The sequence below is a fragment of the Phragmites australis genome, chromosome 5 (genome assembly GCF_958298935.1).
Source record: "Phragmites australis chromosome 5, lpPhrAust1.1, whole genome shotgun sequence".
Taxonomy (NCBI): Eukaryota; Viridiplantae; Streptophyta; class Magnoliopsida; order Poales; family Poaceae; genus Phragmites; species Phragmites australis.
The window spans coordinates 31167475-31180269 of NC_084925.1; positions in this window are offsets into that span (position 1 = coordinate 31167475).

Sequence of the window (12795 nt, forward strand, 5' to 3'; positions counted from 1 at the left end):
TCTAACTAAGTATGTGACCACCTCTTTAGAAAAAGGAGCAGTGAGGATTTGCTCGAAGCCAAGTGGGTTCTCACTTTTGTTTAGAATGGTGCTACTGCTCGCGAGACTTCATACGATGCAGTATATTGGCCCTACGCCATCTTACTTTTCTTTTTTCCTCCGAAAGGATGCTGCATTGACATCTTTCTTTCTTGGTGGACATACACTAACGATCACAATGTTTGTTTTAGGTCCATCAACATGCCCGTCGCTTTCGTCCAAAGAAGGCGCAAATGGGTGCTCGCAGCTCGTTGATCCCTGCATGTTGACACCGCACCAAAGTCTAAAGATAATCCATGACGGCGGCGTCATCGTCATCAAACTTTTTTATTTTTATATTTCTTAAATCAGAAAATTATGAAAATAGGTGTTCATTTTTTTGAAAAAGATATATGTCGCTCTTCCAACGAACGACAAGTTTTTTAAAAATGAACTCAGATGATAGGTTAAAAAATAAAAATATAACATTCCAATGCTCTCAAAAATTAAAATAGTCATTAAAAATTCTAAAAATCATTTATGGTGTAGAGTATGATATAATATAGCCTCCAAAAAAATCAACTAAAACAAATACTTATACATTGAGAAAAAAAAAGATAACTTTCATTATACAAAGTTTGTCAGGATATGTACAATAAAATTTGTCTTTTATTTTTTTATTATACCTATCATATTTTTGTCTGAATTTTTTGAAGATCTAGAATATAGTATCTTATACATCACAATTTTTTTAAAAAAATCATGATAATTTCTATAGTGTGTTGAATTTTGAGAACAATGAAACATAGTATTTTTTTACACCTGTCGCAAGTCTTGTCACCCTTCTAACAATTTTTCTATTTACCATCATCGCGACCTTTTAATCGCAGGCCACGGACAGGCGGCCCATCAATCACCCAGAGTCATTAAAACTGGACGGCCTGGGCAAATGGCACGGCCCGCGCAGGATCGAGATGAATCCCACCGGGGCTTTCCCAGCCTCAAAACCGATGGCAGGATGCCAGGATGCGTTTTTTCTATTTTGAAAATAAAAAAATTACAAAACTAGGTGTCCTTTTTTAAAAATTTGCAAAAAAGCTATGGTCTCACATGTCGTCCTTCCGATGGATGATAAGTTAATAAAAATAAAAATACAACATTCTAATGCTCTTCTAATTCAAAATACTATAGAAATAGTCATAAACTTTTTGAAAAACAAGTATGTTATAGAGAATACTATAATTTAGCTCAAAAAAATTCAACTTAAATAATTAATTTTACAATGAGAAACAGAAAAAGACAAATTTCATATTTTTATCTGAATTTTTTTAGAGCTAGATCCTAGTATTCTCTACACCACCAATTTTGTTTAGAATTTTTTATGATCATTTCAATATTATTTTGAATTTTGAGAGCAATGAGACGTAATATTTTATATTTTTAATCTTTAACCCGTTAGAAATACGACATTAGCTTATTTTTACAATTTTTTTAAATGGACGTCAAGTTTGTAGTTTTTTTATTTTTTGAAATAAAAATAAAAAAGCTCGCAGGATCCGCGTCTCTCAGGCTACTACCACCCGAGCCTAACCAGCTGATTCGAGCACGTCAGGTTCACCGGGCCCAAATGCCACGCGCGCCCGTTTTTGAATAACAAAACTGATAATTCTTCTCTCCCCTTCCCTCCTCTCCGGTAGGACTTTGCCAATCCGCCACTTCTCTCTCCTTCTCACCTTGTCACATCTCAATTTCTCATCATATTATTAAGCATAATTTAGTATTATAAATATTATATTTAAATGTTAAGTATTATGGTTTGTTTGTTATTTTAATTGGTGGCTTGGCTTTTACTATATGTTATAAAACTAACCGACGTTAGCGCTTTTAGTGAATCTAATTTGATTGGGTTCATCACATTTTGTTTTAGAGGCATAAATTTTTTTAGAATTTTGGAGTCACCTCTCTTGAGTGAACAAAAGGGGAGGAAAAAATGAGGAGGAATAGAAATAATTTTCAACTCAAATGGACTTGAAACACTAGCAAGTGGGGGGCACTTAGGCTTGGCTGGCCCACACCCCCTCCTATCTCTTCACTTGCAGCCCCACCCTCCCCCTCACTCTCCCCCACACCCACTCTCTCTCTTTTCCAACTAGCCAAAGAGCAAGAGCTGCAGCACCCTCTTCCCTCTCCCTCAAATTCTCTATTTCCTCACCCAGAATCCCACTCAAGAGTAAGGATTCAAGGTATGCATACTATACCACCGCATTTCTCACCTCTCTAGCTCTCTATCCATTCAATTTGTTCTTGCATGCATAAAGTTTTGAAGAATTTGCAATCAATTTTGTCACCTCCTTTCTCTAAAAATTTCAGCAGCTTAGTTACTCTTCTTCGGGCTTTTTCCTCCGGACCCTTCCCCCAACTGATAGTCTCAAACCTTGGTAAGGATATTGGGTAAATCTCCTAGGTACCCATAGGGAGAATGCACGTTTTTAGTTCGGTTTTGGGTAGATTTTTGAGCTGCGAACGTGTGGTTGCGAAACGTCATTTGTTCGTGTTGAAATGGAGTAAATTTGAGGAGTTTGGATACGATAGAGCTAGTGATTTGTGCTTGTGAAGTGGGTAATTTAGGTATAGAATCCTTGCATTAATTTCAAACATGTTTATCTTTAATTTAGAGAGATATGTAAGTCGAATCGGTCGAAAAATCGTTGAAAAACTCGTGTTCTACTATAACCTGGAGGTTCCGGATTAATCCAAGCAATTTTAATAGAGGAACTAACTCGGAGGTTTACACGGAGGTTCCGAGTTCATCAGACATTTTTGTTTTTTGTTTACTTTGCAAATAGCTTATAAATTTTATAGTTAATTCATACGAACTCTAAAAAAATCATCAGACTAGTTGCGTTATCTTCGTATGAGTATAAATTACATGTTAAAAATTTTAGAACTCAAGTAACACTTTTTTATAATTAATTTATTATTTAAATGTGTTTTGGCTTAATTAAATCATAGTTAATTAATGTGATGTTCTAAAATTATGAAACTATTTGGATAATTCATGTTATGATCAATTCTACCTAGGAAAAATATACTTTGGTATGAAAGTATTGTTTAAATTGCGAAGCTCTTTTAATCTTGATAGCTAGCTCAATTACGGTCTTTTTTTAACATACCTTAAATAAATCTTTTATACCACGAGTTTTTGTACTTCAATTCATATGATTCTTGTTGCATCATATTCTTTACTCAGTACCTCATCGCCCGTTATATTTTCATGGTATTTGGTATATGTATCATAGCATTTCATCACTTTAATTGTGATATATCATTCTTTCTTTTAGCGATCAATGAACCGGAGAGCGACAGGAGTATTCTTGAGGTGAAACCTGATTGTGATATTGTGTGTGAAACACTTGAGCAAGGAAAGCATCTAAGCATGTTGCACTCATTACTTTAGATCATATGTTGTCTTTAATTTGATAAAGTGTGTTATATATATGTCACGCATCATAGTTAGTCGAGGTTGGATTTTTAGGAGTAGATCCTAATTGTTGCATTACCCTTCCTTGATATTATCATCCTTTGATCCATTGAAACCCCAGGGAATAACACTTAACGATTTACTTTAAAATGAATATGATATGCTTAGCAAGGCTTAGGTCATCATTAGAAGTCGAGCGGTGTATCTAATTTAAAATGAATATGTTATGCTTAGCGAAGCTTAGGTCATCGGTAGAAGTCAAGCGGTGGTTCGATCATCATTTGCGAGCTTAGAGCTTACTTTTGTTTACAAATATAATGATGATGATATGATGTGTAAGTCAGTGAAGATGAGATGAGATTCGGGTGGGCAATAGAGATGGCTTGAGAAGGGAGTCTAGGATGCTATAGGTCTGCTTGAATTGCTTAAGGACCGGTTGTTGTTGTAGTTGGCTTTGGCACTTTCCGTACTTACCATATGTCAATATAATAGTAGGATAAGCTGAATACGTTTTATAGCTATAACATAACCATACGTCGATATAATAATAAGATAAGCTGAATACATTTTATAACTGTAACATTTTTGCTTGTGAGCCTATGGTGTCATGATCATAATAGGCTTGTAGAGGTAACGTCGTAAAAGTGTTATGTACATAATAGGCTTGTAGAGGTATCTAGTTTGTTCGGAGAATAGTTCTAACTACCTCCATATCTTTAGGCGTAACTAGGGTGCTCCAAAAGTAGCCCTAGTGCACCTTTGTACCTATATGTGCATGGTCAAACGGTCAGGACTTAATTGAAAAAAGTTAACACGGGTACCCTTCTTGTGTGCACTTTAGTGGGTGACACAAGTCGAATGGTCCTCATATCGTGTGGGTAAGATGTACCCTGCAGGCTATAAGATCAATTTGAATTATCGTACTCTTGATTATGAGCATGCTTCTATCCATTTACATCAATCTTAGAGTTTCGTTATTAGTATGTTGTGATGGAATGCTATGACATAGCTGGTGATGTTGATGAAGAGTTGATATGGTACAAGTTACAGCTTTGTTATGTTGATGATCTCAGGATACAAGGGTGTTTTGGTTAGGTGTAGATGCTTACATTTGAGTCCAAATCATTTTTGCAAATGAAGCTACTCAACCTTTGTGGTCGAGTCCTTGCTAATTATCCATATGTATTCTCCTTGGAGTCGGGCTATCTATAAGTGTCCATTATGAATTAAATCTTGCGAGTACCTTCACACTCACATACTTTATTTGCGTTTTAGGTGAGAAAGAACTAGTATTTGGCTACTTTGCGCCTACCGATATTGGCGATGGGCAAGAGAAATATCATTCTACTCGAGTAACTACTCTAACAAATATTTGGGTTATGTATTTTATTGTAAAATTTAATCTACTTAAAGACTTGTAACTTAATTTAATTACTCGCTCTTTATTATGTCACTCTTTGTGGATAATCTTGGAAGTAAACATATGCTAGGACTACCGGAATGATATTTCGATTAATTATTGTGGGTGTGATTATAGAAAATAATCGTCCTAATAGTTAGCTTGAATACTATTTGGACGGTTCTTCATAGCCTCTCCTCTTACTTTATTTTCTTTTTTCCCCTCCTCTTTTTTTTTCTGAAGTGAGTAGCAACAGATGGCCGAGTGATACAACTACTGAGCGCGCTTGCACCTTTTATAGCCCAACCTCTAGCCCGTTAGAAGGATGAGAGTTAGGTGACCATTGCGCACCACCTACCTCCCACCCTTCAAACAGGCATAAAGTTGGTTCGCCTCAGTGGCAGTCAAGGGCCAACGTGGCATCATCTCGCCTTTTGTTTGGCAGGAAGAAAAATCCAATACACATAAGACTTTTTTCTCAGGAAAATTTGAATGTAAATGATGAATTTGGGATGTCATGCCCCACAAGTTAGTTGCCCAATTGCCCAATCAAATGATGATTTTTTAACTTTCTATTTGTTCAGTAGACGATTTTTACTTTCCGCCCATTGAATAGGTGGGAGAGGATTCGAAAAGGGACGTATAGTTTTATAAATTTTTAAATAAAAAATATCTCTAATACTTAAATATATATATATATATATATAGTGGTTCCTGCACCATCATGTGTCCTGCCTCCACGTCCTACCCTCCCCCACATTATGTTGTCGCTCCTGGCCCATGCTGTCAATTTCCGATCCGTGTTTCACCTCCTTTGCCTCGTGCTCCTCCCTTCGTCCTGCATCATCACCCCCCTCCCACCTCTGCTCCCTATCTCACGATCTCCCAACCGCCCCTTCCCTCATTGCACTCTCCATTGTATACTACTCTTGATCCCATTCAACCCACAAACCTTCCAGTTGCCACCTACTGATCCCGTCCATCTCCACACATACGCCTCTCACTTCGAGCGAGGGTGCTGTTGGGGCGGCGTGTTCTAGAGAGGGATTATTGTAGGGGTCTCTCCCCACCACCTGGGTAGGATTCTCATGGGATTCGTCGTCAGCTCGTCGCCCCCCTCGACGACCCCTATCGCCTGGTGAGATTGGCGTTGGCACCCCGTCACCGACCCATCGGGATTTGCTAGACATGTCGCTGCTTTCACCCGCATCTGCCTCCCTAGCCCCTCACCTCCACCACGGTGGTCCATGTCTGCCTCTACAGCCCGTCGATCCCACGCTCGCCTTTGCATGTGTCAACAACACCTCTGGCCTCAACGTGGAAATTCCCCGATCATCCAGAGTTCTCAGGATGACGCAGCTCCTCTCAGCTATCTTTTGATCCACCGCTACCAAACTCATGCTACTCGATCGCGACCGCCTTGATGAGGGAGAGGGAGATGGGGGTAGGAGAGGGACGGCGCGAAGGAACATTGAGGGCTAATGGGCATAGATCGGAGGTCATGGGCTCCTCCTGAACTTCCGCCACCCGTTGCTTACAGACCTCATGTCTCCTCCATGGGCCTCACCTCATGCTCCCTCCACACATGAGTAGGGTAATCCTGATGCCCCCAATCCCTTCATTCAATAGATTTGGACTTCGGTTTTGTGGAATCGCTGTGGATTTGTAGTACTATTATCTTTGCCTATGATCCATGCTATGATGCAGTAAAATTTACCTGCTAGGGCACTACACTGATGGTGGACTGCTATTGTATTGAGGTGGTATGTTAACTTGAAGATTTTTAGTTATTCCTCATCTACCATTGCACTTTCCGGTTGATACTTTGTGCTCAGCTGCAGCCTGCAGGTCATGTTATTCTTTAGTGGTTTCTACCAGGTGCGATTTGCAAATGCACATAGGTTGTTCGATCAAATGCTTCAATGGGTTATTATGTGCAATTTTGCATTTCTTTTACTTACAAGCGTAGATGATAGTTGACCATAGAGTAGCTTTGTTATCTGGACATGCTGTGGTTGTGAATCTTATGGTAGCAAGAAATTTACAATATTTCCAGTCTATGGAACAATTACATATGTCATATGAATGTGCTCAGTGCAAAGCGCCAGTGAAGTTTTAAGTAATGTTTGTTGTGGAGACTTGTATTATTTTATCAATCTTTTATGTAACCTATTGAACAAGTGTTGAGTCATTTTGCAGCGCACCTCTTACCCTATTGGATTGAATTAGCATGGTTTTTTGGCACCATCTACTGTTGTAGCAAGTAGCTCAATAAAAGGTCAAGTATGTGCAATTCCTATTTTCTGCTATTATGGAATATAAGGAAGATGTGGCACCCTTTTTTCACTCACTAATGTGTATTTGTTCTCAAAGAGATGACATATTGGATCCTTTTTTATCATGTGTAACAAACCGGTATTAGACGAGCCTAACTTATGATTAGCAATAGGCTTAATTGATGCGATAATTGAAAAAGGACCATTTTAACTAAGAGAATAATTGTTTAAGACATGAATGTCCCAGATTTATAACATGGCCTCTCTTTGCAGCCTCGTGGTTGCATGTTTGAGATTGACTTTACATTGAATCTAAGAAGCCCTCAATATCTCACTTCTCCGTCTTCTAATAACCATTTTGTAAATTCTTGTTTTGTGCTCCACTATTGTTTACTAAAATGAGTGCATGATTCATGGTTAGAAAGTTGCACCTATTCCTAACAAGTTGAACATTGGTTTCTCGAGATTTATATTATTACCTTGGTACTAATTCGACATGCTGATTGTAACTATAGTGCTGGCAAATGTTGTGGATGGAGTCAACCAAGTCAATAAGGAGCCACATTGTAGGATCAAGGATATCGACTAGAGGGGGGTGAATAGGCGGTTTTAAAAACTAATTGCTAAACGATCAAGAAAATTTGAGGAAACAAATTAAAAATCACTAGAGCAATATGAAAGACAACTAAGAGCTATGTTGAGGTTTACAAACCTAGGGTGACATGCAACAATTTATAATCTAGGAAGATAAATTGATTAATGTAAATAGCATGAAAGTAAATAGCTCAAAGATGACACAAAAGATTTTTCCCGTGGTATCGGTGATTTGTCGATCACCCCTAATCCACGTTGAGGTGAGTTCGAGTTTCAATCCGCTTCTCTATCAAGTATTCAATTCTCACACGAGAAATAGCTCATACCGAGCAACTTGACCTTAAGCCGAAATTGAAAAGAACTACTCAATACCTCGATTCCACTAGCTAAGCACTTTGCCGCTCCGACAAGGCGTGCTAAAGCCTCTCACAAAAACCACCGCGGCTCATTCACAATCTTCCTTGAAGGGCTCGATGGTGCCGTAACCTCTAAGCCGTCTAGGAGGTGGTAACCTCCAAGAGTAATAAGCCGATGATGTTTGCTTGAAGGATCACTAGTGCCTAATTGCTCAAACTCTTAAAATTATGCACTAGATGCTCTCAACCTCTCAAAGATGCAACCACTAAGCTGAAAGAGAGAGAGAGAGAGGAGAAGGGCAAGAGCTCAAAGTGTTGTATTTAAGTGCTAGAGTGCAAATGCCCCATCGTGGAACCAGCCAAGCCCTTATTTATAGCCCTCAACCCAAAATCTGATCGTTATTGTGGTTCTGACACTTCTACGCAAGTGACTGTCAGACTGCAACACAAATGGCGGTCGGACCGCCCCCGTACAACAGCTACAGATAACTTTCAAATTTAATTCAGACACAGGCTAGCGGTCAGACCACCAACCTTCTCAGTCGGACCGCCAACCCCAAAACCTTCTATTCGCGCATGATTGGACCGGCAAGACACCGGCAGTCAGACTGTCACAACCTTGGCTGTTAGACTGGCCGACCCCGCGGTCAGACCGCCCACCGAGCAAAAGCTTTCCAGAGCCTTTTGTTCCTCGATGGTTAGACCGTGACACACACCGGTCAGACCGGGCATGAGGTTCGAACAAAATCCACCAAAGCTATACAGCAGTCAGACCACCTGAAGGGTCAGTCAGACCGCCACTCTCGAGATAGAACAGGACTGCCCTAACTCATATACAGCGGCCAGACCATATCATAGGCCGGTCAGACCACCAACACTCAGAAACTCCCAAAGGTAGTCTTTTCTTCGGATTCTCTCAAACTACATTTTTCAACTCTATATGAAATGCAAGTATGAGCAAATTTGGTACTATAGAAGCCTTAAGTAAACACACATCAACCCCTCTTAATAGTACGGTATTTATCCTATAAATCCGGTTAATTTTCTTCTCTAAACTCTTTTGACCGGTAAAATAAAATGCCCTATAATATACCTTTATATTGAGCTAGCTTTTTTCATGTTTTCCACTCATACATCTTCTAGCTCCGTAACATCTTTGTAACTAACCTTTTCATAACTAAACCAAACAAGTTAGTTCACAAAGATATATTATCATTAATTACTAAAACACTAATTAGGGGCCTAGATTCTTTCACACATGCATGCATATGAATGTAATTCACACACTGCATCACTCTGGTGAGTCTAATACTCCAGTGATTGAGCTGTACAGAACAATGAGTGTCTATACATGAATTTTGTGTCCCTAAAGTATTTTGTTTTGCCAAGCATTGAAATGGAGTTCTACTACAATTTGGTGATTGAGTATGTGCCATAAATTACTCATCTATCAATAATCTCCAATATAGTAATTAGATATCATCTATCATGCATCTAGTTGATTTCCACCTTGCTTTGTTCTCCCGAAGAGATAATGATACCTAGTTCCCATTTCTATTTTTATTATGCAAAAGCACTAAGAAACCTTTGAATCAGATGACGCGGCTCTGCCTATAACCGCAATCTTTATAGTTAAAATTGTTCTGCTTGAGGGATTATCCACTGTGAGTAGATTGCCTAGCTAGAATTTTAGCCCTAGATGTCACTATGAAATTGGCATAGCTAAAATGTACATATGCTCTTAGGGTGTCGGATGCTTTTGTCCGGAGAAAGAAGTAAATAAGATATTCTATCTTATGGTATTGAAGTTTGTATTGATTTGTACAAGTTATATTAATTGAAAGTTTTGTATTATCTTTGTATCAGAAAACTAAAAAATGTTTGCAAATGCTTATTTCTGCTCCAATTCAGTTAAGTATATTGTGGAAGCGTCATTTATTTTTATTATTATTGGTAAAATAACTTTGATTGATGATAAATGTAAAATACTTTTGAGTAGGTCATATGCGTCATTTACCCATTTAGATATTTTGATTGTCATGAATATGCACATCACACATTTGTGATGCTGTAGCAAATATCTACAAATTTGACAAGAATACGTGTATTATATGCATTATTATTGTCCCGTTACAATGCACCGGCTTTCAACTAGTAAAAAAAAAGCAACGGCTGCACCGCTGGAAATGTTCAATGCAGTCCACGGTGCTTACAAGAAATCTGCTTATAAGGAGGGTACCATTGCTTGGACCGACACGGGGAACGGAACGGCACTCACCGGTCCAGAACGCACGCTAGACGTGGGCAGCGCTACTGCATGACCTGGTACATGGCCGCACTCGGGTGCGGCCATGGTACTATGGTGAGCCGACTGCGTGGCGTGGCTGTGGCTTAAGGTGGCGAGCACTTGGTTAATTCTCAGGTTCTGTTTGTTTTCTGTTTTCTGTTTTTGGTTCTGATCCTGTTGCTATCAGAAGCTAGAAGCTAGAACAAATAGGATTATAGAGAAATAGTTTCTGGAAAAGCCAGAAGACCGTTTCTGAGGAAATAAATTAAAGTTGAGAAACTCGTTGAGAGATATTTTTCTGAGAAATTTTATGCTAAGAAGGCAAAAAAATTATTATAGAAGCTAACAACCTATTTTCAAAAACTGCTTTTCAAACAAATCAAAAGCATAACTTTTAAAAAAACCTAAAAATATAAGCCAAATAAACAGACCCCCATTTAACGACTACTCCCTACCTGATTCGGTAAGAAATTTCAGTAGAAGATGTATCTCGAATGCGAAGAGATGGTTTTATAAAGAATTAACCATGCGAGTGCAAATTTTGAAACCTTTTCTTTGAAATATTTCAACACCAAAATGTCAAGCGTAGTGGCCCAGAAGAGGACTCTGCAATACAAGCTCACGTGGACAAGTGACAAGTCCTGCCGCGTCATTTCCATTTCCATTTCCATTTCCTTGCCGCGAAGCGGGTTGCGGTTGTTGGGCTCAGGGTTCCCATGATTAAAAAATTTGAGTTTGCCAACGCGGAGTACTATCCAACACTACTCTGTCGGCGTGGAGCAAGACGACGAGTGATTCACCTATTGTGGGCATGCGGCGGAGCCTCGCTCGCATCCATGGCTGGAATCGGAGAGGTGCTTGTGTCCGCGGTGCCGAAGGAGGTGTTGGGCAAGCTGGGCTCCGCCGTCGGGTGCGATGGAAGCTGAAGCAAGATCTGTAGTTGGAGGATATCAAGAGCACGCTAAACATGCTGCAGGCAGTGCTCAGGGACGCCGAGGGCCAGTCCCTGAGGGACGAAGCAGCCAGCCTCTGGCTGAAGAGGCTCAAGAACACCGCCTACCACATCTCCGACATGCTCGATGGATCTGAGGTCAAATTGTCAGAGGTATATCCTCGCGCGTGTCCTGTCTCTCCCTAAAACAAAAAATCTCATTGGGAATAACGTCTCTATACGCTCAACTGCAAATTAGAGGTCATGTCAATCAAATATTTTAGGATCTCAATTGATAATCAACGTGTAAGTCTAGCTGCTTTTGATCCTTGGTACAAAAGCTTTGGAAAAGAATGAATTTTTGTAGAGGGAAAAACATATCCTCAAAAGAAGACTTATTTAAACTAACACATGCCTGAATAGTCTCCCTCATGTACATCATGAGTTTTTATTTTCTGCATACTAGAACCCATAGCAGGATGGATTCTATCAGGGTCAAAAAAATTTAGAGAGGTACTCAGGATACTTTTAAATATCATATGATCAAATGGGGACTACATACGGACCAAAAGATCAAAGAGGTATGTGTATCATCAACGCACAAGTGATGAATCAATGTCTAATGGTGAAATAGATTTGAAAAATCCTGAATAATGAAGATGACCTCTAGTGTAAACTGTTAAGGGCAAAGTACACGAGAGATAAGGATTTCTTTAGCTCTAAGAGGAAAGGTTTCTCTCAATTTTAGCAAGGTCTATACAAGTTTAAGCATCTTTTTCAATGAGAAACCATCTATTAAATTCACAATAGGATAATGATTAGATTTTGGACTGACACATGGGTTCATACCACCCCTTAAAGTCCAATTCTATGACCTTTACAATATAACTTCGGATGCAACTGTCAAGGTGGTTGATTGTTTTGAAAACAGCACCTTAAGGATCAATTTTGGGAGAGCTCTGACCCCTTAGAGTTAGGGAGTGTTGAAGAGTTGAGGATGTTGATAAACTCCATCACTTGGATGAGCTGGACGATAAAATGACTGGGCGCTGAAGAAGTCTAGGAATTTCACAACTAAATCCTTATACCGTTTTTATCTTAAATTGTGGGATAAGAAGCACAATCAGTGGGAAAATTTTGAAAAAGCAAAGTCCCCCCAAAAATTAAAATTTTCCTCTAACAGATATTTAACAATAGACTCCAAATGGCAACCACTTTAAAAAAAAAAGAGGTTGAAAGGGCAGTGGTGCCTGCTGTATCTATTGCAATAAAGAAAATATGAATCACATTTTCTTCTAATACGTTCTTGCTACATTCACATGGAGTGGATTTAGGTAATGTTTTGGTTAGCCTGGACAACTGAGGAACCTTGATAAATTTACTATTGGTTGGCTAAGTTAGAAACTTAATCTATCGACAAATCTGGGTTTGTTCCTCTTTACAGGGCTATGTT